The sequence below is a fragment of the Sitophilus oryzae genome, unplaced genomic scaffold (genome assembly GCF_002938485.1).
Source record: "Sitophilus oryzae breed Bouriz unplaced genomic scaffold, Soryzae_2.0 scaffold_1062_pilon_pilon, whole genome shotgun sequence".
In the NCBI taxonomy this organism is placed as follows: domain Eukaryota; kingdom Metazoa; phylum Arthropoda; class Insecta; order Coleoptera; family Curculionidae; genus Sitophilus; species Sitophilus oryzae.
This window is the reverse complement of record NW_022145685.1, coordinates 1,051,445-1,074,990: the sequence shown is the minus strand read 5'-3', so window position 1 is coordinate 1,074,990 and position 23,546 is coordinate 1,051,445. Positions and strand designations below refer to the sequence as shown.

Genomic DNA, 23,546 nt, shown 5'->3' with positions numbered 1-23,546 from the left:
AGGACGATCGATGACATTTCCCATATAAATTTATATATAAAATGACAGCGATATTCATTTCATAGCCATCGCTAACGCCGTTTTTTCCCGATTATACGATATGAACTTGGTATGAACACAATCGAACGTCAGGAAGTGGTATCATAATAGTAGAACAATACTTATTATATTGTCGCCGAATTACAATGAAAATTTCACACCTCTACTTTTCAACCAATAACATGCTTTAATGTTGACTAGTTACCATGGCAACTGAAAAAATTTCCGGAAATTTTTTCGAGGCGCCATGAAACTTTAGTGGAAATTTTTGACAGTTGAAAAGGTAAACATAAGATCTACAATCATAATGTGAATGAACTACAATGTCTATATATTGAAATATTACCCATTTGAGTTTTAGCAATACCTTGGCCAACTTAACAAATTGAAATTATTTTAAAATGTCATGTTGGATTAATATTTTTCTTTTTAAATTTAGGTGTGAAATTTTCTTACCGAATACCACGCAAGCTTAAATTATTCCTGGAAATTTTCTTTCGGGCACGAATATTTTAGGAAAATTATATAATTTTCAAAATATTCGTGCCCTCAAAAAAATTTCCGAAAATAATTTAAGCTCTTGTGATATTATAAGTGAAAATTCAGGATTAAATTATACAATCAAACGTCAGGAAGTGATTGTAATTTAGCTCATAAGATTTAATTCCAACTAACATGGCAAATTGAAAAAAACAGCTCTGATCTATTTTAATATGTTTAAATGATGTAGCAAATTTGAAGGTAGGCTTTATCAGGAAGTATTACGATATGAAGTACACAATGGCAACACTGCACAAAATTTTTTTAAATTTTGTTTGTAGAAAACTGTTTTCTTTTAAATTTATTGCCCTCTATTATGTAGTAGCGAAACTACTGCATCAAAATATCTGATTTGGAGACAGGCTTTAAAGCTTTTGCTACCTACAATTTTATACATGTAACGAGGCTTCTGTTGCGTATCTAGATATTCTGTGATTTCGAGTATTTTTCTGTTGCGTAGCTAGATATTCTGTGCATATATGCATGGCGATGGGTGGAATGTCATATTTATTTTAAAAGCCGTATGCAAAAGGGCAGACAAAAAGATCGTGGCTAAATCAGCTGCAGACAGTTATCAAAGGGTCATATTACTCTAGCGCTTTCAGGGAACGCTCGCCGCCTCATCCATTTAATTATAGATAAATCATATATAAGATTATATTATAAATATATTTTTTTATTATTTCAATAACAGAAATCATATATTTGCTATTCTGTCTCACTATTTGTATCTGACTCATCGTACTGCAAATCCTCACTCTCGCAAACGAGTCTTCCTCTATGAGTCGATATCTGCACCCTAAAATTTGTGTTTTACATGTTATTATGTTTTACAGTTACATGTATTTGTTTCAATTCATAACGCGTCGACCGTTTCCTGAAAACGCTTATAGAGGGTGAGTCTTAAATAAGTGCAAATACTTTTAAGGGTGATATATTTCGACCCCAGGAACACGTCTATGAGTTTTTTTTTCGCAAAAAAAACTTAAAATAGAAAATTGTGAATTTTTTAGTATTGAAAATACTTCTGGCCGCGTTTATATGGGACCCATCTTTGAAAAAACGACATGCTAGAAGCAACATGGGTTCAATAACCTGCCTGTCAACACGTACTTAAGTTGAATAGGGCAAGGTCGAGTCTGGACCGGCGGATAAAGAAAGCGATATTATTTTAAAAGAAAATATGTCAAGGCATGGGTTGTTAGGTACAGTTTGGCTATTTAAATTTAACTATTTCCGTATGAGAAACAAGGGGCAAATTATACGAGAAAGAGCAGAATTACATAAATAATAAATTTAGACTAATAACCATATATTATCATTATTTTTTTTTAACTATCAACTTAGGACAAAGAATGGTTTCCACCGCCAACAGGCGTTAAAACAAATGAATCCAAGGCGTTGTCAAATATTTATTGGGATAAGTTGATAGTTTTTACCGTTTGAATATTGTATAATTCAATTACAATACACTAATTAATTAATTTTAAATGTATCTAAATAGGCACTTTAATAATTGAAAAATGGACATGATCACTTCATAGAGTATACCAAATATGTAAAAAAATCCAATAAAAAAACCACAAATGGCACATTAAAATCTGCATTATCTGAAATCAAACTATAGATACCTAAACCACCCTAAACGGCCAATCAGCCAGACAACAGTCACAAGACGCCGACATCGATAACGCGATGAGCAGTTTTTAATAATTATTCCGAGTTAATACTTCAAGTAGCATTCCTTCAAATAAATTTTAATTTAAGTATTGTTAATACATATAGTCATATTAATGATTATAGCCTGTATGATTTCTAAAATAAAAAATCCAGCGTGTTTTTTTATCAGAATAATTATTAAATGATGTATATAATAGTTAATATTTATTAACTTCGTAAGTGTTATTTTTTAATATAATTATGGATTTAATAATTAAATAATTATCTTAAGTTTAAATTGTGGTAAACTTGTTATGAGTTTCAATCATTTATATTTAAAATCTTAGGGAAGGCAATATAGATTTTAGGCAGAAGAACTCAAGGGAAGGACTGTGTAATTAATAATTAAAATTTTACATTTTTTTTTACTTGCCATTTTTCTTGTCTTTCACGTTGCACGTTCACTCTTCGTTGTGTCACACACAATCTGAATTTCGGATATGATGCAGAACTGATAAATTAGACCAAATATATTAATTGCAAGGTATGCAAAGACATATTTTTGTTAACTTAAAAAAATTGACGTGAGATTACTTCATAATTCTTGAAAGTCTTGGATGATAAAGATTTGAATTATTATGGGTCTGTTTTGTTTAAGAAGCTAACAAATAATTTCAAAAACTCAACTATCAAAATATAATGGTAGAAAATGTTTAAAAGCATGTATGGGTATAATATTCCATATTAATTAGACATACAGAATGTAAACTAGGAATACATAGTTGCTGCAGTCGATAATATATTTTGCTGCTTATTTTCCTCATAACAAAAAACCGTCAATAGCGCCACTCACATTACGGGCACCTTTTTATACTTAAATCTCTTAATGTTGTTAGGTTAATCTCTTAGGTTGTCACAGTTTTTTTTATTAGGTATGATGAAAAGAAGCTGCAAACTAAATTATCGTTGGAGCCAACTATATTTTAATTTATTTTTATCTACAGTAACTATGCACGGTAAGGGTTCAAAATATGCCCATACTGTGAGGCAACTCAATTCGTGTATAAATTAACACTTACATTCCAAGTATCTTCTTGGTCTACCGGCACCCCGTTCATCCTTATTCCATCATTTCTATAAAAAATAGTATGATTTATAACTTTTAATTTTTATTAAGAAAATTGGTGAAATTTTGTTGTACGGCAAATTTAAATTTATGGGCCCTCCATAAATTTACACCGTAAGTTCGAATATTAGTTAAACCTAGGAATACCCAGGTAATAGCCGGAAATATGCAAAAGAAGGGGTGAGTTTAGGTTAGATTATAATTAGGTTTTAGTTGGTTTTGAATTAATAAAAATATAGACCTAATCTAAACTTAACCGAAACTGACCCACTTTTTGGTATATTTCGGGCTCCTACGTGGGCAACTCTACGTTTAACCAATATTCGGGCTTTTACGGTAACATAATACTCATTCTGATTGGTCTAATCTGGCTCCATAACAAAACTGTGGGTTCGAAGTGCTATTGCAAATTAATGCAATTAATTCTATGTATACACTTTCATAAAAAGCCATCACGATAAAAATTAAATATCAAAATTATTTAACGTTGCGAACGGTTCACTTGTTCACTATACGTATCTGGAATATATTTGCGAATGGCGATCAGCGATACGATGGTGCGTCCAAACCTGGGGAGACGAGCGCGAGAAATTTCAAATTCGCTGTGTGGACGAGTCTCGCGAGAGCGTCGCGAGTCAACCCACGGAGCCTCGTTGCTATCCGTCCCCTGTCGCTTTTCCAACGGCCGATCAAAGAAAGCTCGAAAGTCTGGACGTGTTGTTGGTAGGCCCGCCCGACTGCGAGATATTAGGTCTAATTTATAAATTTCGACCATTTAAAATTAAGAAATCTCAAATTTTTAAATCATACACCGTATGTATTATCATTTTTCTGATAGAATTTACAAATTTTATGTCTGATAATTTTTACCCTACCGAAATCGAACATTTCTCTAAACAAATTGAATTATTACAACATCTATTAATTTTAGATATATAATATCAAAAATGACAAGAAAAGTTACCGAATTGTACGTATGTATAACCCAATAATAAAAATAAAAATAGGGTATTCCCAATAGAAAATATGTTATATCCTCAACACTTTTTGAATTACCCTGTATATCTATAGTAATGTTAAAATGTGCTTCTTAACCTTACCAATAACTTTTTTATTTAACATTTTGTTCTAAAAACGTTAAAAACGCATTATGTAAAAAACGTCGTGGAAGGGATAAAGGAAAAACAGCCGAAGGGGGGAAAACCGATGATGAATACCATGTTAAAGACCGAATATCATATTAAAGATACAAAAATTTATTACTGTATGCGTTATTATTTGGCCATCGTTTGTCATATTCAATTGCAATTTAATATGTGTTTCATTTCTTTCACTATGATCCCACTCGGCTTGTCTCGTGTCAGGTTGGCGTAAAAAATGGATAGAAAATGTGTCGCTTTCGTCTCGCGCTTATCTCGCTCTTGTCTTGCTCTCGTCTCGCGCTCGGCTCGTCAGGTCTGGACGCACCATAGACTGCCGGAGTGGTGACGTCACGAATGTCAAATTGCTTTCCAAACAAAGTTTAGTTCTTTATATTTCTATTCAGCTCTTCCAAATGACGTCACAAATTAATATAAAATGTAAAAAAACAGGTGATTGGCGACAACCGCCGACTTGTATCTGGTATTTTCAATACGCCTATGATGGTTGCGCATGTTGCAAAATCTGTGAATTTTTTAAATTTTCCTGTATATTTTAGAAAACTTTTTAGAACTGCCTGTTCACCGCAAATTTATCCACAGTATAATTATTTTTTCACCTACCATGCTTACGGCTTTACTCTATGACTACGACACTAAAAACTAAACTAAAAGGATGGACGCAAATACAGAAAAAAAAACAGGTGGCTCACAAAATTATTGAAAAATAAATCAATTTTTTTTTAATTTTCAAACTTGAATAACTCGGTGATTTTGGACTTATTTAGAAAACGGTAAAAAGAAAATATGTTTCTTTTACCGAGTTCTACCAGCTCTGAAAATATTTGCACGTTTTAAGATTCACCATGTAGAGTAATATCGCGCTTTTGATAACTGTCTACCGCTGATTAAGCCACGATTTTTCTGTCTGCCCTTTGGCATACGGCTTTTTAAATAAATAAACAATAAACATGACATTCCACCAATCGACATGCATACATCAAATGCGATGATTTTTTTTGTCAAAATTCCATGTCTCTTTCGCGTTGTCTGCCGGCATTTTAGCCACGAGAAAAATGTCTATCAACAATTTTACACGTTTCTTAATAATAAATAAAAGCTATTTGGCAATTATAACTCTTGTACCTTTTAATATTTTTAGTGTCAAAATTTGACCCTTTCGATTGGCCGCCCTCGCGTTAAGCCTCGGGATCGCGCTGGCAGACATGACTATTTCACAATCGCTACACAAAAAGATACTTCACAAGAAAAAATAGCCATGATAAATGATAAGGCTTTTTATGTAGCCAGCTCTCCGTCTATAAATAGGTCAAGGTGAAGAATAGTAAAGATGGATATTTCGTATTTCCTAGCCTAACTTTGCCTCATTACAATATTATTATAACACTTGGCCTATTTTCATTAGACGGGGATCACGAAATAACCCTCTTTGCCATTCGACTTTGACCGACTTTTGCGTATTTCGCGAGTAGTGTAGTGGCTGTCTTATAGTTGGTAAAATACAGTATATCCCCGGATTGTAGTAAATGTGTGTGTGTAAAATGCATTTTTCATAAAAAGATTAGCTTATTCGAAAATTGTTAATTCCGCTTATACTTATCAAAATTTGCGTACCGTTTTAGAGAACATAAAAATATAGTTTAATTTTAGGTCTTAAAAATCAAAAGGCGTTTTTATGGTAGTATAATTTCAATTTCATTTTTTGATAGATGGTTATTATTCTTTTTGATTAATGTCATATTTTTTGCCGTTTAACATTTTAAAATCAGCAAAAAATATGACGTTAATTAAAATTCTATCAAAGAATGAAAACAAAATTATATTACCCTAGAAACGCATTTTGATATTTATAGGATTTTTTCATGTTTGTTTTAATTTTCTCTCAGGAAATTTGCAAAAATATTAACGGGCTTAACTATTTTAGAATAAGCAGATTCAGCGTTTTTATATATTATATATCAATTTTAATTAATATTAAAATTGATTTGGATTATTATGATTGTAATTTTTACTTTTTGTAATTAAAGCGCAGGTAATTTAATTTAAGTGGAATAATTACTACTACATTTTTAATGATTAATTAAATCATTTCATTATCATTATTTCCTGATAAGAATTTTGTTTACTAGTTTTTTTTCAGGACTATAAATACATATCTCAACTAGAAGACACTAATTGGAAAATGAATTAGTGCAATATTATCTACACGTATTATTTTAAGAGGATTAGATAATGTCAAAATAAATATAGGAAAAATTGGATAAAAATTGGTCAAAAAACACACATCTATTAAAATAATATAATAATCAGTGTTGTAAAAAGTAAAATTTATTTCTATTTTGTAAATTATATTTTTGACATAAAATTGAAAACAGAATTTAGTATCTACATTAGAAACAATAGAAAATAGAACATTATAGACATAATGTGTTAATAATTTCATGTACATAAATCCCAAATAGTCTATATAGTCTCATACAGCAGCTAACATCCCTGATTCAAAAAATTCTTTACCAACACAGGATACCCGATGAATGGCAAACCAGCACCACTATCTTGATGTTTAAAAGAGGAGATAAGAAGCTGCCCTCAAACTATAGAGGCATAAATCTTCCAAGCACCACACTAAAACTTACGACAAAAGTGATAACAACCAAAATAAACGACTTAACATGCTTAGCAGATGAACAGCAAGGTTTCAGATCGGGCAGATCATGCACAGACGCGGTTTTTGTCATAAGACAGATAACAGAAAAATCAATCGTATATAACAAACCAGCGTATATGTGTTTTATTGATTTAGAAAAAGCGGGAAATTGAAAGAAATCGAAATGGAATAGAAATTCTAAAATTAACGGGGTCCTGACCGAACCAATAAATGTAGGCTGTGGTATCCGACAAGGTGACTCCCTGAGCCCTCTTCTTTTCAACATCATTATGGACGAAATAACAGGAAATGTACGTTTACTGAAGGGATACAGTATGGGCGACCAGGAAATTACTATTCTATGCTATGCCGATGACGCCGTATTGGTAGCTGAAAATGAGAACGATCTACAGCGCTTATTACATCGATTTAATTGCACTGCCAAATCACTTAATATGATAATATCGACCCAGAAAACTAAATGCATGACGACATCAAAAGTACCACTACGATGCAAACTGGAAGTCGAGGACAATGTTATTCAGCAAGAGATGAAGTTTAAGTATCTAGGCATAGAAATCTCAGGATATGGTGATGTAGAAGCGGAGGTGCGAGAACGGGCAACGAAGACAACCAGAATAGCAGGATGCCTGAATGATACAATATGGCGAAATAAAAACATTGAGGTGGAGACTAAAGCGAGAATTTACAAGGCAACGTACGACCAATAATGACATACACTGCAGAAACTCGACCTGATACAGCGAAAACTAAACAACTACTAGAAACAACCAAAATGAGAGTACTACGCAGAATAGCTGGAAAGACGCTTCTGGACAGGGAGAGAAATGAAAGCATAAGAAGAGCGTGCAAGGTGGAAAATGTAAATGAGTGGGTACTCAGCAGAAAGGAAGAATGGAACGAGCATATCAGCAGAATGGACAACAGAAGGATAGTGAGAGTTGCACGCGACAAATCACCGCTAGGTCGCAGAAGCTTAGGACGTCCACGAAAACGATGGAGTAGACTGAACTTACGGTCAGTCTAACCGGTAGAGACGACGAAATCAAACAGGCGATTCGCCTAGTATGAAGAAGGAAGAAGAAGAAGAAGAAATCCCAAATAGATAAGCAGTTAGAACATAAATAAAATTCAAATTTTTATCTAAATTATATGCTCAAAAACTTTTAATGAGAATAGGTGTGAAAACCTCTGTAAATTATATGTTTACAGCTAACACGATTTAAAAAAAAATTGGCGCCGGGAGGCGCGTATAGCCGCCCATACTTGATATTTTTTTTTATCTCAAAAACTGCGACTTTGACTGATGTTGATGTTATTACAAATTTTGTTGCAAATATTATTCCTAATCTTAAATTGAAAACCGCGTCTCGCTAGCTACTGTAATTTTGGAGTTACGATTTTTTTAAATTTTTAACCCCCTCCCATACAGCCTTACCAACCCCCACCCCCACCAAAAACTAATGGCCAGATTCTCGGGTGCCACAATATTTTTGTGCCAAATTTGGTTAAAATCGGTTTAGCGATTTTTGAGTTATCGTGTTACAGACGGACAGACGGACAGACGGACGGACAGACAGACAAACACCATGAAAATATTTTGTATTTAGGTCATTTATGACCCAAATAACTCATTTTGAGTGAAATTAAAAAACTTTTTTTTTGTCGATCTTAATAGCCTACCATACCTGTCGGTATGGTCGGCTAATAAAACAACTTCTACATTATTATCAAATAGTAAGTAGCCGTAGCAAAGTTATGTTAATATTTTATTTCTAGTTAGAATGGATATTCTTAAAGTTAGGACTTACCGTAGACTATTAAGCTTCAGATAATTTCAAAGTAGCTTGTATCTTGATTATAATTTTTTAATATTAGCGGTACATATTATATATTATCATTGTAATCATATTGACTGCTGAATTTCTGAAAAAAAGTAAACACGTTATATTACGAAAGATCTTATAAAGAATAAATTAGAGTAGTTAAATAAAAATAAGTTTATTTGGTATTATTCTGGCAAATTTATGATGCTTATTTGTTGAGACATGGTATTAAAATTATTGCATGATAACAAATTGTGAGAAGGAAGTATCCAGTTTGTTATTAAATTAGTAAGAAAATAAAAATTATCTTTCAAAATATAGCAAAAATTTGCTTTATTATTGTATGGATAATTTCAACAAATTACAATGTTTTATTTTCAATTGCTTTTTTTTACGAATTTTTAATTAGTTTAGTAAAATATCAAGTAAACGAAATATAAAAATTGAAAACTTATAGGAAAGTAGTTTTATATTAATTAGCAAAGAAAACAACAATAAATACAATTCAACTTACATTAGAAAAAAGGTATTTAAAACAATACCGGAAAAATATAATGGGCAACTAACAGCAAATGGAGCATATCTGGTAGGAAATAAATTTTTAATCAGTAGATAACATTGTAGGATTGACGATATTAATCACTGAGGCAAATATTTGTATATAGGAATTTTACGTAGGTAAGCTTTACATTAGGAGATTTTAATATATTTTTATAAAGATATTACAATATTTAGATTGCGTGATGGTAATATGTAATAGTTTAATAATCCCTTTTAATTACTCTTCTAATAGATCTGTGCTACCTCTAAGAACTAACAACTATAAGTATAATCAAAAACTAGTAACACAAAATAAGTTTATTTATATCAATACTCCGACATTACAATTCTCAATAATAGGTTAATAATCCGACTGTCAACCAGGGTTGCCAACTCTCGAAGTTTCTTGTTCACGCGAGCGGTTTATGGTTACTCAACACATTGCCACAAGATCCACACAGTAAAAAGCAAAACAACATGACCAGATTGAATGTACGGCGTCTAGAGAACAACAATACCGCTGACGCCCTCCGGGAAGCCATCATAGAATCACTTCCACCGATAACTTCAATCTCAATCTTGGAAACTGAACAAGGCTGGACACAATTAAGGGATGCGATTCATAAAACCAGTGAAGCAGCACTGGGAAAGTCGAACAAAAAGAAACAACCAGACTGTTTTAACAAAAATCGACCGCATCCTACAGGTTTTGTTGGAACAAAAGCATAGAGCACATCAAGCAGTCACTGCAAATCCACACAATTCAAGACTGGTAGACAACTTTAAAGCGGCTAACAACACGCTTCGAAGAGAACTGCGCTAACTAAAGGATAACTGGTCGTCACAAAAAGCGAATCAGATTCAAGAGTACGCCACGCATCACGATTATCGTAAATTCTTCGAGGCTGTAAAAGAAGTATACCAAACCAAGAAGGTAAGCTGCCCAATCATGGCACAAAATGGCGAACTTCTAAAAGAGGAAGAACATATCAGAAATCGCTGGAAAGAGCATTACAGCCATATCCTTAACCAAGAAAACAACCCCAATATAGAAGCACTAACCTACACAATACCTACTGAGGTATTGTGTCTAGTGCTAGTGTTTAGTGCACACAATACGTCAGTAGGTATTGTGTTTAGTGCTTCCATATTTGGGTTGTTTTCTTGGTTAAGGATATGGCTGTAATGCTCTTTAAAGTTAAAAAAAATCGAAAAATGACTGAGTTATAGCCAATTCTTATCATTTTTAAACATTTTCAGTTAGTTAGCCATAGGAACAAGTGCAATCGCCGTTGCTCTCAGTAATGTGAAACTGTCACATCCAAACTTTGCAAATAAAAAATAAACAAAAATTGTAAATATGAATTTTACATATGAGAAAAGCGTTTAGGATTATTGGTTCAACTTTTCTTCGCCATACATTTTCGAGGATACGTTGACCGGTGAACGTTACTTACGTTTTTTAGGAGAGTTAAATTTGGATACCTTGCGCATCAATAGAGTGGTTCTAAGATGACTTTCATTATGACACTCCTCCTCATAATGAAAGAAATGTTAAAAATATTTTATATCAAAATTATGCAAACTCAAGGATAGGAAGAGGTGAAGCAATTGCATGGGCCTCCTCGATCACTTGACCTATCCATTTTAGATTTTTGGTTAACAAAATGTATGTATGGTTAACAAGAAGGTTTACAAAAGAACTTATGAATTAAGAGAGGCGGTACGGGAGAAGTTTATTAAAGTCAACCGGCCGTTCTGTGGGAAAAGCTTGTAGTTCAGTTTTAAAAGATGCATTTTTTGTACTCAAAAGAATGGCGGTTTTTTTGAACATTTGCTAAAATAGCTTAAAGTGTATGAAAAGTAGTAAAAAGTAAACCCTGTATAATATCAGTTTTTTTTTCAGTTTTAGTTTCTGTAATGTAAATTGTAAGGAGCATAGACTTAAAATAAAATATAAACTACACTATTTACATCTCAACGCGGTCAAACAATCTTTTTTGTACACATGTTTACTTCTGGGTACAGTCGACCGAGCCTTCCTCATCCAGCCTATGTTGTCACGTCTTTAATATTATCAATATTTTTTTTCTTGTTACACACATATATTGAGATATTAATACTACAGTTTAATAGAGTAGGTTTTAATATTCCATAGATGTATTAAATAGTCCTTATACTACCGTATGATCGAAAAAAAACGGCGTCCAGTTGGCTGGGAAATGATGATCAATGACATTTCCCATATAAATTTACATATAAAATGACAGCGCTCTTCATTTCATAGCCATCGTTGACGCCGTTTTTTCTCGATCATACGGTACTAAATTATAAGTCGGATACTGTTTAAAAAGGATAAGTTCTTTACAATATGACAACACCGATTAGAGGCGAGGGAGCCTATTCATTCATTTATTACCTTGTAGTACGCGTCGCACGTGTGCGGTAAAGCTTTGTTGCCACTATGTCCCCGGCTGTTTTAACGCATTTTCTTAGCTTGTAGTCCTTAAGTGTTTATTTTATTGACATTTTCTGTTCAAGAACTATAAAATATGGTTCGCCAGTGCCAAATTTGCAAGAAATTTGACTTAAATAATCCATTCTTGAAACGACTTTCGACCGGTAGGCAACTCTCAATTTACCCATTGGGAGTCAGTGGCGTTGTTGTAGAAAGGCGCTTATTTAGATAATATTTTAGTAAAATGTAAAATCTGAATTTTTTGTCTTACATTATATTATTTACTTACTTACATTGTAGCAAAATCCGGTTTATTCTAAAATTATCTTCAGAATCTAAAATAACATACAAGAATTTTAAAATGATATTACATTATGAAACAATATTTTTTAATATACCGGGTCGTCTCAAAATTGGCTCACCCCCTATAACTTTTTTATTTTTTCAGATAAAAAAAACAGATTTGTATGTTAGTAGATATATGACATAAATTAGGATTTATTGACGTATTCAATTGTTTTTGGCCTCTTCCTTTTTCACCGAAATGATTACATCTTTTGATTTTTAAAGGCACCCTCGGTATATTGCTACTTTATTCGATAAAATATGACACTCTGAATAGAATGACGTATCATATGCCAACTTTTGACATTGTCGCTTAAAAACAAATCGTATTTTAAATTTCAATCCAGGGTGCCATGGTGTTGTTAAAAACACTAAGTTTTAATCAAGGAGCCTTGGAAAAATAGTTTTGATCGTCTAATAGGTTTCGTGTCTTGTATAGGCCGGTTAAAAGATGTACAAATCGTATTTTTAATCATACATATGTCAATTTTTTCAAATGGAACAAGGGTGACTCATTAGCATATTTGGAAAAAGCATTTTTTTATGAATATATTGATACCACACACTTGGTATTTCGAGTCCAAATTGTCGTTATGATATATTACAATTAAATCATATGCGAAAATGTCAAAAGTTGACATATGATATGTCATTCTATTCAGAGTGTCATTTTCTATCGAATAAAGTAGAAATATACCGAGGGTGCCGTTTAAAAATTAAAAGTTATAGTCATTTCCGGTGAAACAGGAAGTGACCAAAAACAATTGAATGTGTCAATCAATCCTAATTTATTTCATATACTAACATACTAAATCTTGTTTTTTTATTTGAAAATATAAAAAAATTATGGGGATGGGCCACTTTTGGGACGCACCCGGTATAATAAAGACAGTACCGAGTTAAATAAATGTAGTTTTTATTTTATCCACTTCCTATCACCTTCCTTGCTTTAATGGAACAGATTTATGTTTTCTCTAATTTACATAATAAGACATCACTTAACCAGAAAAAAAAAATACAATAATCATTTTTTTTTCTCTCCCTGTCGCCGATTCTATTATATCTGTGGAATAGATCCTGTTTTGATTAATATTAGGGGTTGTAAATGTTTGACTAAAATTAATAATTTATGTGTATTTTATGATTTTTATCCTTTTTGGACTCTAAATTGTTTTTTCTAAACTTTTATTTAAAAAACCTGTCCTAAATCTTAATAAAATATAAAAAAGTTTAAATACGAAATATTTTTAATTTAATTATAGCTTCATTAAAATAAAAAAATTACCCGGCTATGATACGGAGAGTTCAGGTGTACTTGAGAAACGAAAGACAGTGTTGTGTTTCTCGGCAGAGTCGTCAGGGAACGACCGTTACGACAGAGACAACCTATCTATCGCTCGTGTCGCACTCGTTATAACCTAAAACAATAACACAACAATAACAAGACAGTGTCTGACCGCATGTTCCAGCTATTTATGAATGAGATGCTCAGTCTATATTTTATTTTAAGTCTATGGTAAGGAGCGTTTAATAAAATATTCTGTCTTTTTTTAGGTTATAAATCATACCAGAATAAGAATACCATGAAAGTGAAAAATAAGTGAAATTAGTCAAGAAAGATAAGCATTACTCAGTAGTTTTTCGAAAAAAAAAAACATATTATAGCTTGTATCGCTGAAAAGCTTAAAAAATGGCGCTTTTTTTGAAGTCATATGGACAACTATGATTTCCATTTAAAAAAACATATGTTTGTGTCATGTCAAAAATGAGAAGCTTTAGAAAAATTTGGAGAACACAAACTCATTAGGGATGTGATTATCTACAACTGATTTTTTTTTGTCTAAAATAGATTAAATAGAATTAGGGACAATTTTTAAAATAGCCGAAATTTCTTTTTCTCGAAATATCTAGTAAGCCATGAACTTTTTCAAAAATCTGAAAGGCCTTTATGACCCCAAAAAACTGCAATTCTTTCCCCATTTAACCGACTCTCTATCTCCAGTAGTTTCCGAGATACCCATAGAGAACATCGTTGGAAACTCACCCTGTATATTTTTAACTTAGATAAATACACACATGGCCAAAATTATTGCATATATCGTTTAAAAATATACGGAAAGGAATTTAAAAAATCTTTTTTTATACATAGCTTTCATAATCTGTAATAAACATTATTTTGTTAAAATGGATATGGTAAACAATGTTTATCGTTCAGAACCAATATTATTACAAATTCTTGTACATTTCGATATGTGGTCTCTTGGGTTTCAGAAGAAATTTGAGCATTGTTTTGGCCTTAAAATTTTTAGAAACATTATTTCACAATTTAATGTCAGAGTCAGAATAGTAACACTGTCTCAACAGGGCTACCGGCAAGTGGCAATAGCTGAAATTGTAGGAGCTAATCAAAGCGATGTTTCGCGAATATTAAAAAAATTCAGGGAGACAAACGAGGTTACAGACCGGCCTGGAAGAGGTAGAAAAAGAGTTACTACTGCTGTGCAAGTAACCTAACCGTCAAATATCCCTAATTGCACGACGCAATCCCCTGCTTTCTACTACTGCTATTAAAAATGAGTTAGCTCGCCTTGAAGGAGTAAATGTTTCAAGAAAGACCATAGAAAGAAGACTCCATGACAGAAGGTTACATTTAAGGAGGCCTTTACGTGTTCCGATGCTTAATTTACAGTACAAAATTATGCGACTACAATGGGCTGGGGAGATGAGAGCAAATGGACCTAATTGGAATTTCGTCATGTTTAGTGATGAAACAAGAATAGGTCAGACTCGCGACGAACTTTGGTCTGGAGAGCATCTGGAAGACGAGCACGCTTGAATGCAGGTCAACCCCGTGTCCCGTTTCAAGGGGGAAGCATTATAGTATGGGCAGGTATAATGCACGGAGCTCGAACTCTTATTGTTTTAGTATTGAAAATACCTGGCCGCGTTTATATGGGACCCATCTTTGAAAAAACGACATGCTAGAAGCAACATGGGTTCAGTAACCTACCTGTCGAGTCTGGACCGGCGGATAAAGAAAGCGATATTATTTTAAAAGAAAATATGTCAAGGCATGGGTTGTTAGGTACAGTTTGGCTATTTTAATCTATTTCCGTATGAGAAACAAGGGGCAAATTATACAAGAAAGAGCAGAATCACATAAATAATAAATTTAGACTAATTACCATATTTTTTTATATGATTATTATTTTTTTAATTATCAACTAAGGACAAAGAAAAAACTTGCATGGTTTCTACCGCCAACAGGCGTTAAAACAAATGAATCCAAGGCGTTGTCAAATATTTATTGGGATAAGTTGATAAGTTTTTACCGTTTGAATATTGCTGTAAATAATAATTATTATCATTTAATTAGTGCTAACTTATCAAAATTCACAACACGGCGAAATTTCAACAAAATCGGCCAACGGATCTTTGAAATATTAATAAAAAATGTCTGTTAGGACTTGACACCGTGTATCTTTAAAATTATGCATTTCCGGACACATGTTTATATTAACTTTTTACCTTAAAAACACAAAGAATCACCTTCTGAAGTTGGCCAGATACTTAAAGTGCGTCTGCTGGATCTGTGTCTATGAAAGGAATGCGGATAAAAAACATTTAAATAAACAGCAATATATTTTATACGTCGACTTGACGAGTACGTCACCGCAAATCGCTCCGCCCACTCATTTTATTGGCTACTTGCAAATTTGTCAAATTTTTATTGATGGGACGCGTCATCTAATTTTTTACGAAAAACATCGAGAGAATATCGTTTTCCCTCTCTCGGATACCCCGTAGCTACAGAACGGACAGACGCACTGTAATTAACAGCCTGTATTTAAAAATGGCTAGCTAGCGATTTTGTAAGTAAAGCTATGTTTATTTTAATAGAAAAAAAAATACATTTCATAAAAAATAAACAAACCTATAATTCAATTACTATACACTACAAAATAAAACACTAAATCACCACAATACACCAAAACACTTTTACTTTTACATTGGACGCGCGTTTCGCTAACCATGTTAGCATCATCAGCAGATTATAAACTTTTTAGTTAGCAGTTTATAATCATCTGCTGATGATGCTAACATGGTTAGCGAAACGCGCGTCCAGTGTAAAAGTAAAAGAGTTTTTGGTGTATTGGGGTGATTTAGTGTTTTTATTTTGCTGTGTAACACCAAAGGTTTCAACCCTCAACTGTAATACTATACACTAATTAATTAATTTTAAATCTATCTAAATAGGCACTTTAATAATAATTATTAAAGCATATTTCAATTATTGAAAAATGGACATGAGCACTTCATAGAGTATACCAAATATGTAAAAAAAATCCAATAAAAAAACCACAAATGGCACATTAAAATCTGCATTACCTGAAATCAAACTATAGACGGCCAATCAGCCAGACAACAGTCACAAGACGCCGACATCGATGAGCAGTTTTTAATAATTATTCCGAGTTAATACTTCAAGTAGCATTCCTTCAAATAAATTTTAATTTAAGTATTGTTAATACATATAGTCATATTAATGATTATAGCCTGTATGATTTCTAAAATAAAAAATTCAGCGTGTTTTTACCAGAATAATTATTAAATGGTTAACTAGAAATAGTTAATATTTATTAACTTCGTAAGTGTTATTTTTTAATATAATTATGGATTTAATAATTAAATAATTATCTTAAGTTTAAATTGTGGTAAACTTGTTATGAATTTCAATCATTTATAATTAAAATCTTAGGGAAGGCAATATAGATTTTAGGCAGAAGAACTCAAGGGAAGGACTGTGTAATTAGTAATTAAAATTTTAATTTTTTTTTACTTGCCATTTTTCTTGTCTTTCGCGTTGCACGTTCACTCTTCGTTGTGTCACACACAATCTGAATTTCGGATATGATGCAGAACTGATAAATTAGACCAAATATATTAATTGCAAGGTATGCAAAGAAATATTTTTCTTAACTTTGCAAATACTTAAGGCATGCAATAATTAAAACATAAATTGACGTGAGACTACTTCTTAATTCTTGAAAGTCTTGGATGATAAAGATTTGAATTATTATGGGTCTGTTTTGTTTAAGAAGCTAACAAATAATTTCAAAAACTCAACTATCAAAATATAATGGTAGAAAATGTTTAAAAGCATGTATAGGTAAAATATTCCATATTAATTGGACATACTGAATGTAAACTAGGATACATAGTTGCTGCAGTCGATAATATATTTTGCTGTTTATTTTCCTCATAACAAAAAACCGTCAATACCGCTATTCACATTATGGGCACTTTTTTATACTTAAATCTTTTAATGATGTTTAAAAATACATATGGAGGTACATACTATAAGTAGTGGTTGTCACGGTTTTTTTATTAGGTATGATGAAAAGAAGCTGCAAATTAAATTATCGTTGGAGCCAACTATATTTTAATTTATTTTTATCTACAGTAACTATGCACGGTAAGGGTTCAAAATATGCCTATACTGTAAGGTAAAAATAAATTTCCTCCATAAATTTACACCATAAGTTCAAATATTAGTTAAACCTAGGAATACCCAGGTAATAGCCGGAAATATGGAAAAGAAGGGGTGAGTTTAGGTTAGATTAGAATTAGGTTTTAGTTGGTTTTGAATTAATAAAAATATAGACCTAATCTAAACTTAACCGAAACTGACCCACTTTTTGGTATATTTCGGGCTCCTACGTGGGCAACTCTACGTTTAACCAATATTCGGGCTTTTACGGTAACATAATACTCATTCTAATTGGTTTAATCTGGCTCCATAACAAAACTGTGGGTTCGAAGTGCTATTGCAAATTAATGCACTTAATTCTATGTATACACTCTCATAAAAAGCCATCACGATAAAAATTAAATATCAAAATTATTTAACGTTGCGAACGGTTCACTTGTTCCCTGGAATATATTTGCGAATGGTGATCAGCGACACGATGGTGCGTCCAAACCACAGAACAGATTAAAAGTCCAAACCTGGGGAGACGAGCGCGAGACATTCCAAATTCGCTGTGTGGACGAGTCTCGCGAGAGCGTCGCGAGTCAACCTACGGAGCCTCGTTGCTATCCGTCCCCTGTCGGTTTTCCAACGGCCGAGATCAAAGAAAGCTCGAAAGTCTGGACGTGTTTTTGGTAGGCCCACCCGACTGCGAGATATTAGCTCTGATTTATAAATTTCGACCATTTAAAATTAAGTAATCTCAAATTTTTAAATCGTACATCGTATGTACTATCATTTTTTCTGATAGAATTTACAAATTTTATGTCACTGATAATTTTTACCCTACCGAAATCCAACATTTCTTTAAACAAATTGAATTATTACAACATCTATTAATTTTAGACATATAATATCAAAAAATGGCAAGAAAAGTTACCGAATTGTACGTATGTATAACCCAATAATAAAATAAAAAATGGGGTATTCCCATTAGAAAATATGTTATATCCACAACACTTTTTTGAATTACCCTGTATACTCTATAGTAATGATAAAATGTGCTTCTTAACCTTACCAATAACTTTTTATTTAAGATTTTGTTCTAAAAACGTTAAAAAACGTATTATGTAAAAAACGTCGTGTAAGGGATAAAGGGGAAAACAGCCAAAATTGGGAAAACCGACGATGAATACCATGTTAAAGACCGAATATCATATTAAAGATACAAAAATGTATTACTGTATGCGTTATTATTTGGCCATCGTTTGTTATATTCAATTGCAATTTAACATGTGTTTGGCTTTCTTTCACTATGATCCCACTCGGCTTGTCTCGTGGTAGGTTGGCGTAAAAAATGGATAGAAAATGTCTCGTTCTCGTCTCGCGCTCGTCTCGCGCTCGGCTCGTCAGGTCTGGATGCACCATAGACTGCCGGAGTGGTGACGTCACGAATGTCAAATTGCTTTCCAAACAAGGTTTAGATCTTTATATTTCTATTGAGCTCTTCCAAATGACGTCACCAATTAATATAAAATGTAAAAAAACAGGTGATTGGCCGACAACCGCCGACTTGTATCTGGTATTTTCAATACGCCTATGATGGTTGCGCATGTTGCAAAATCTGTGAATTTTTATTGATGGCACAATGACAGGTGCCTCATATCTTAGAGACGTTTTAGAGCCTATTGTGCGTCCATTTCGAGGGGCAGTTGGGGATCAATTTTGTTGAGGAAGGGGTATTAGAAGAAATTTAATTAAGAAAATTGCGGTGGCCACCGATGTCTCCACATATGAATGTGATCGATCATACTTGGGACATTCTAAAACGCCATATTGCCAAAAGGAATGATCCCCCCCGTACCTTAAACGAATTAAAAATTGTTGCGTGGGGAACATGGGAAGCCATTCCTCAACATCTTCTGGACAACTTAATTGAGAGCATGCCACGTCGTCTCACAACTTGCATTGAGACTCGAGGAGGCAATACAGACTATTGTGAGAAATAATATAATAAATAAATAAATAAAATTGTTTTCAATATTTTCTGTTTAAAAATAAATTTGTTTTTGTTCATTTTCACTCATTATGAAATAAAATTATAATAGCAGCCTAGTTGCACTTTGATTTTTAATTTTATATTAGTTAGTCAATATGTCCAAAAATATAAAAAGAATCATATTAGGTCCAAAATAAAATAAAAATATAGTTATATGCAATAATTTTGGCCATGTGTGTATGTATTATATTTTTCTGTTAAAATTTAACAATTAGAAATCTAGAAAGTAAATTTTTATTCTAAATATATTTTTTAAATGTATAACATATTCTGAGTTATATAAGTTTAATTCGGAGCAAACATTTCAATTTCCCATTTCGTTCATAAGGTTAACAACTAGCGTTGTGTCGTGTATTCGGATATCTTAACTTTCTTGTTTTATTAAATAGGTTATGTGCTTATAAGTGATAGTGTGTGAGTTAACTTTTGTGAAATCTCAACTTGGCAGAGATGGATGTTTTAATTGCTCTTATACCGAGGTAAGCTTTTGCATACACAAATTTTGTAATTCTATCTTTAAAAAGTTACAGCCGTGCAACTTTTCCCTTATTGTGTTTTGAGTTTCCTACACTAAATTACTGTGTGATTCGATCAATAAAGTAGGAGTGGTTAAAAAAAAAACTAAATGTAAACTTAATATGATATTTTTTTAAAATGCTTCATTTTGGAGGTGTAGTGTGTAGAAGTAGGTAACTATTTTATTTCGAATTTTTTCAAATAATGTCAGAACTAATGTCAATATTTGGATGAAAATGGTATTGGGGTGTTTTTTGACATGAGAAATCAACATGACTCTTACTTATAGGACGTACCACCTACATATTTTTTTAACTGGTTTAAATAGTAATACATTTTTTTGTCTGTACCGGTAAAAACAAACTACGAGTAAAAAATGTACATTTCCGCCGCTGTTTACGTAAGTAAAGATCTCTTGATAAGAATCGCTCTGACTGTCAAGATATATTAATTTAAAATTTAAAATGTCAATAGATGCATGTTATTATTGACAGAAAATAAACATTTTTACTTATTTTTATCGAATAATTATTTTGTCGAATAAATTAGTTGAAACGAATGAAATCCAAGATCGATTTATATATTTTATATATTTTAATATTTTTTTGTGTTCGTGATAATTCCTTTGCTACTTCGTCCAAAAACCGACAGTACGGGGAAGGAGCGTTTCGAGGAAGTAAACGGACGAAGGAGTATTTTGACGAAGGAACGAAGGAACACACAGTCGCATAAAATCGACATTTCCCATAGTAAATATAAGATTTTTGGAACTGTGAAAGCGAAGTGTGAGTATGGGGCTTAACACTTTACATTAATTATTAGTGAACTAATAAAGGATTATAGTCCTTTTTTAAAAGTTTTTAACAACACAAGTAGAAATAATAAATAATTAACAAAACATAAGAAAATAGATATATTATGTAGTTCCTGTTACCTAACTTTTCACACTACGACAGAACACGATCTGTTATTTCCCTTAAAATTAATATTTTTTTTGTAGTAAAAAATAAAATAATTAATATACTTCCTTAGTAGTATACATTATAATTAGGGTTTCCAAACCGGGATCTCGGAGTATTTTTATCTCCGAAATCCAGATATAAAATCCGGGGATCCAGAAAATCTCGAAAAATTTAAAAAACCAGATCTAAACTCAACTTTCGTTTAGCTGAAATCTGTTTTATAAAAAATGACTTTATATATGTATTCTAGAAGACGTTAGGAGTACAAATATATATACAAATTTTCCTGCGGAAATGCGTCATTTTTATTTTTCGGACTTTAGTATAGCCGAAATCTGTTACATCAAAACTAGTCTTCGGGGTGTGTTTTAGACAGTTTTCGAAACATAAAAACACAAAAAAGTGTCTGCCGAAATTTTGTATTTTTATTTTACATAAAAAAATGCTTTGACTTAGAATAGCCGAAATCAGTTACATGAAAAATGAACTTATATTTGTTTTATAGGAGCGTTTAGCATAGAAATACAAAAAAATTCCTGCGGAAATGTGTCATTTGTGCATTTTGTTTTTCATACATTTTTCAGTTTAGAAGCTTACGGGACTCGGGAGCGAATAAGGGTGCTGGGTGGGGTTAGAATTGGTTTGGTTTGGTTTGGTTTGGCTTGATTGGTTTGGTTTGGTTACTGTGCCAACCTCCCCGGCTATTCCACACATTTCTTTTGGTGTTTTTATAGTGGAAAATATGTCTAAAATTCAACGGAACAACCAGCGTAAATGTAACTGATTTCGGCAATTCTAAAGTCAGAACATTTTTTACATAAAATCAAAACAAAAAGTTTCCGCACAGTTTTTTTTTGTGTTTTTATAATCGGAAAAATGACTAAAATTTAATACAAACATTCATATAAATGATATTTCATTTATATGAATGAATGATTTATATGAATATATGATTCATATAGATTTAGGCTATTCTATAGTCAGAGCATTTTTTATATAAAATGAAAATCAAAAATTTCCACAAACAATTTTTTGTGTTCTTATGTCGAGAAAAATGACATCCATAAAACACATCCCAGAAGCTAGTTTTAATGTAACAGATTTCGGCTATTCTAAAGTTCGGAAAATTTGTGTTTTCCGTGGTTCACAGTAGCTTTTTAAAGACAAACATTAATTTTTTTTCTAATAACAGATTTCAGCTGAACGAAAGTTGATCTATGATCCGATTTTATAATATGCTTTAATCTCTCTAGTCATGATTTATTTATACTAAACAGAACATCAATATCAAAAAGTTATTTTTCCATGTTTTAATTTAATTTTTTTTTCAACAACTATTGTATTTTTTTTTATTTACTAAACATGAATGTTACTTTGTTTTGTCTATATTTCAACAAAACTCTTTTCTTAATTTTTATATACAGGGTGGTTCGAACTGTATTCCGGAAACTTCGGCAGCATATTCTCCAGTTAAAAATAAGTAAAAAAGTTCGTATAGCGTATGTCCTAAAATGCTTAGTTTCGTAGATACAGGGTGTAGAAATTTCATTTTTATTACGATTTTTTAAAAATAATTTCTGAAATAACGTCAATATTTGGATGAAAATTGGTGTCTGGTAGTTCTTTGACATGAAAAATTTGATTTTTATGTCAATATCACTCCTATTTGTAGGGGGCGCCACCTACATATGTTTTAACTGTTTTAAAGGGTACATAACACTACTGTGTGAAAAAATATACATTTTCGTGACTTTTCACGTAAAAAATGTCTCTTGGTAAAAATCGCTACGAGCAACCGAATAGTCAATACATGTCATTATTGACAAAAAAAAATAAACACGTTGCATTGAGTAGATATATATATAGTTATTTGACTGAAATAATACATTTCCGAAATTTTTATTTTATTTTAAATTAATCATAATTTTCTGGCGAAAAAATGATGATAAAACAGTTTTTGTTGAACTTTTGAAAACATTTCTAATTGATGATTTCAGTCTAATAACTATTTAGTCAACATGTTTAATTTATGTCATGATAATAGGTATTGATAATTTCGATTCCAAATATCTCAAGAACCATTACTCGCAGCGATTTTTACAAAGAGAGCTTTTTTTATGTAAAAACGTCGTAAATATATATTTTTTTAATCAGTAGTTTTATACAGGTAGGCACGAA

The 23,546-nt window shown here is 32.0% G+C and overlaps 1 protein-coding gene across 8 annotated transcripts in view; it reads right to left on the bottom strand.

The window, feature by feature from the left end:
- LOC115878157 (beta-1,4-galactosyltransferase galt-1-like) overlaps positions 1-23,546 on the bottom strand; it is a 150,107-nt gene that overhangs the window by 53,506 nt on the left and 73,055 nt on the right. For 3 of the 8 annotated variants that reach the window (XM_030894561.1, XM_030894572.1, XM_030894544.1), the window contains exon 2: positions 9,004-9,118. The exons of 2 other annotated variants lie outside the window; for them this stretch is intronic. The gene's annotated coding sequence lies outside the window, so the exon portion shown is untranslated. Of the gene's footprint in view, positions 1-3,317; positions 3,373-9,003; positions 9,119-9,532; positions 9,658-23,546 lie in introns of those variants that run through there. 3 more of the 8 variants (XM_030894589.1, XM_030894595.1, XM_030894552.1) reach the window with 2 other exon arrangements.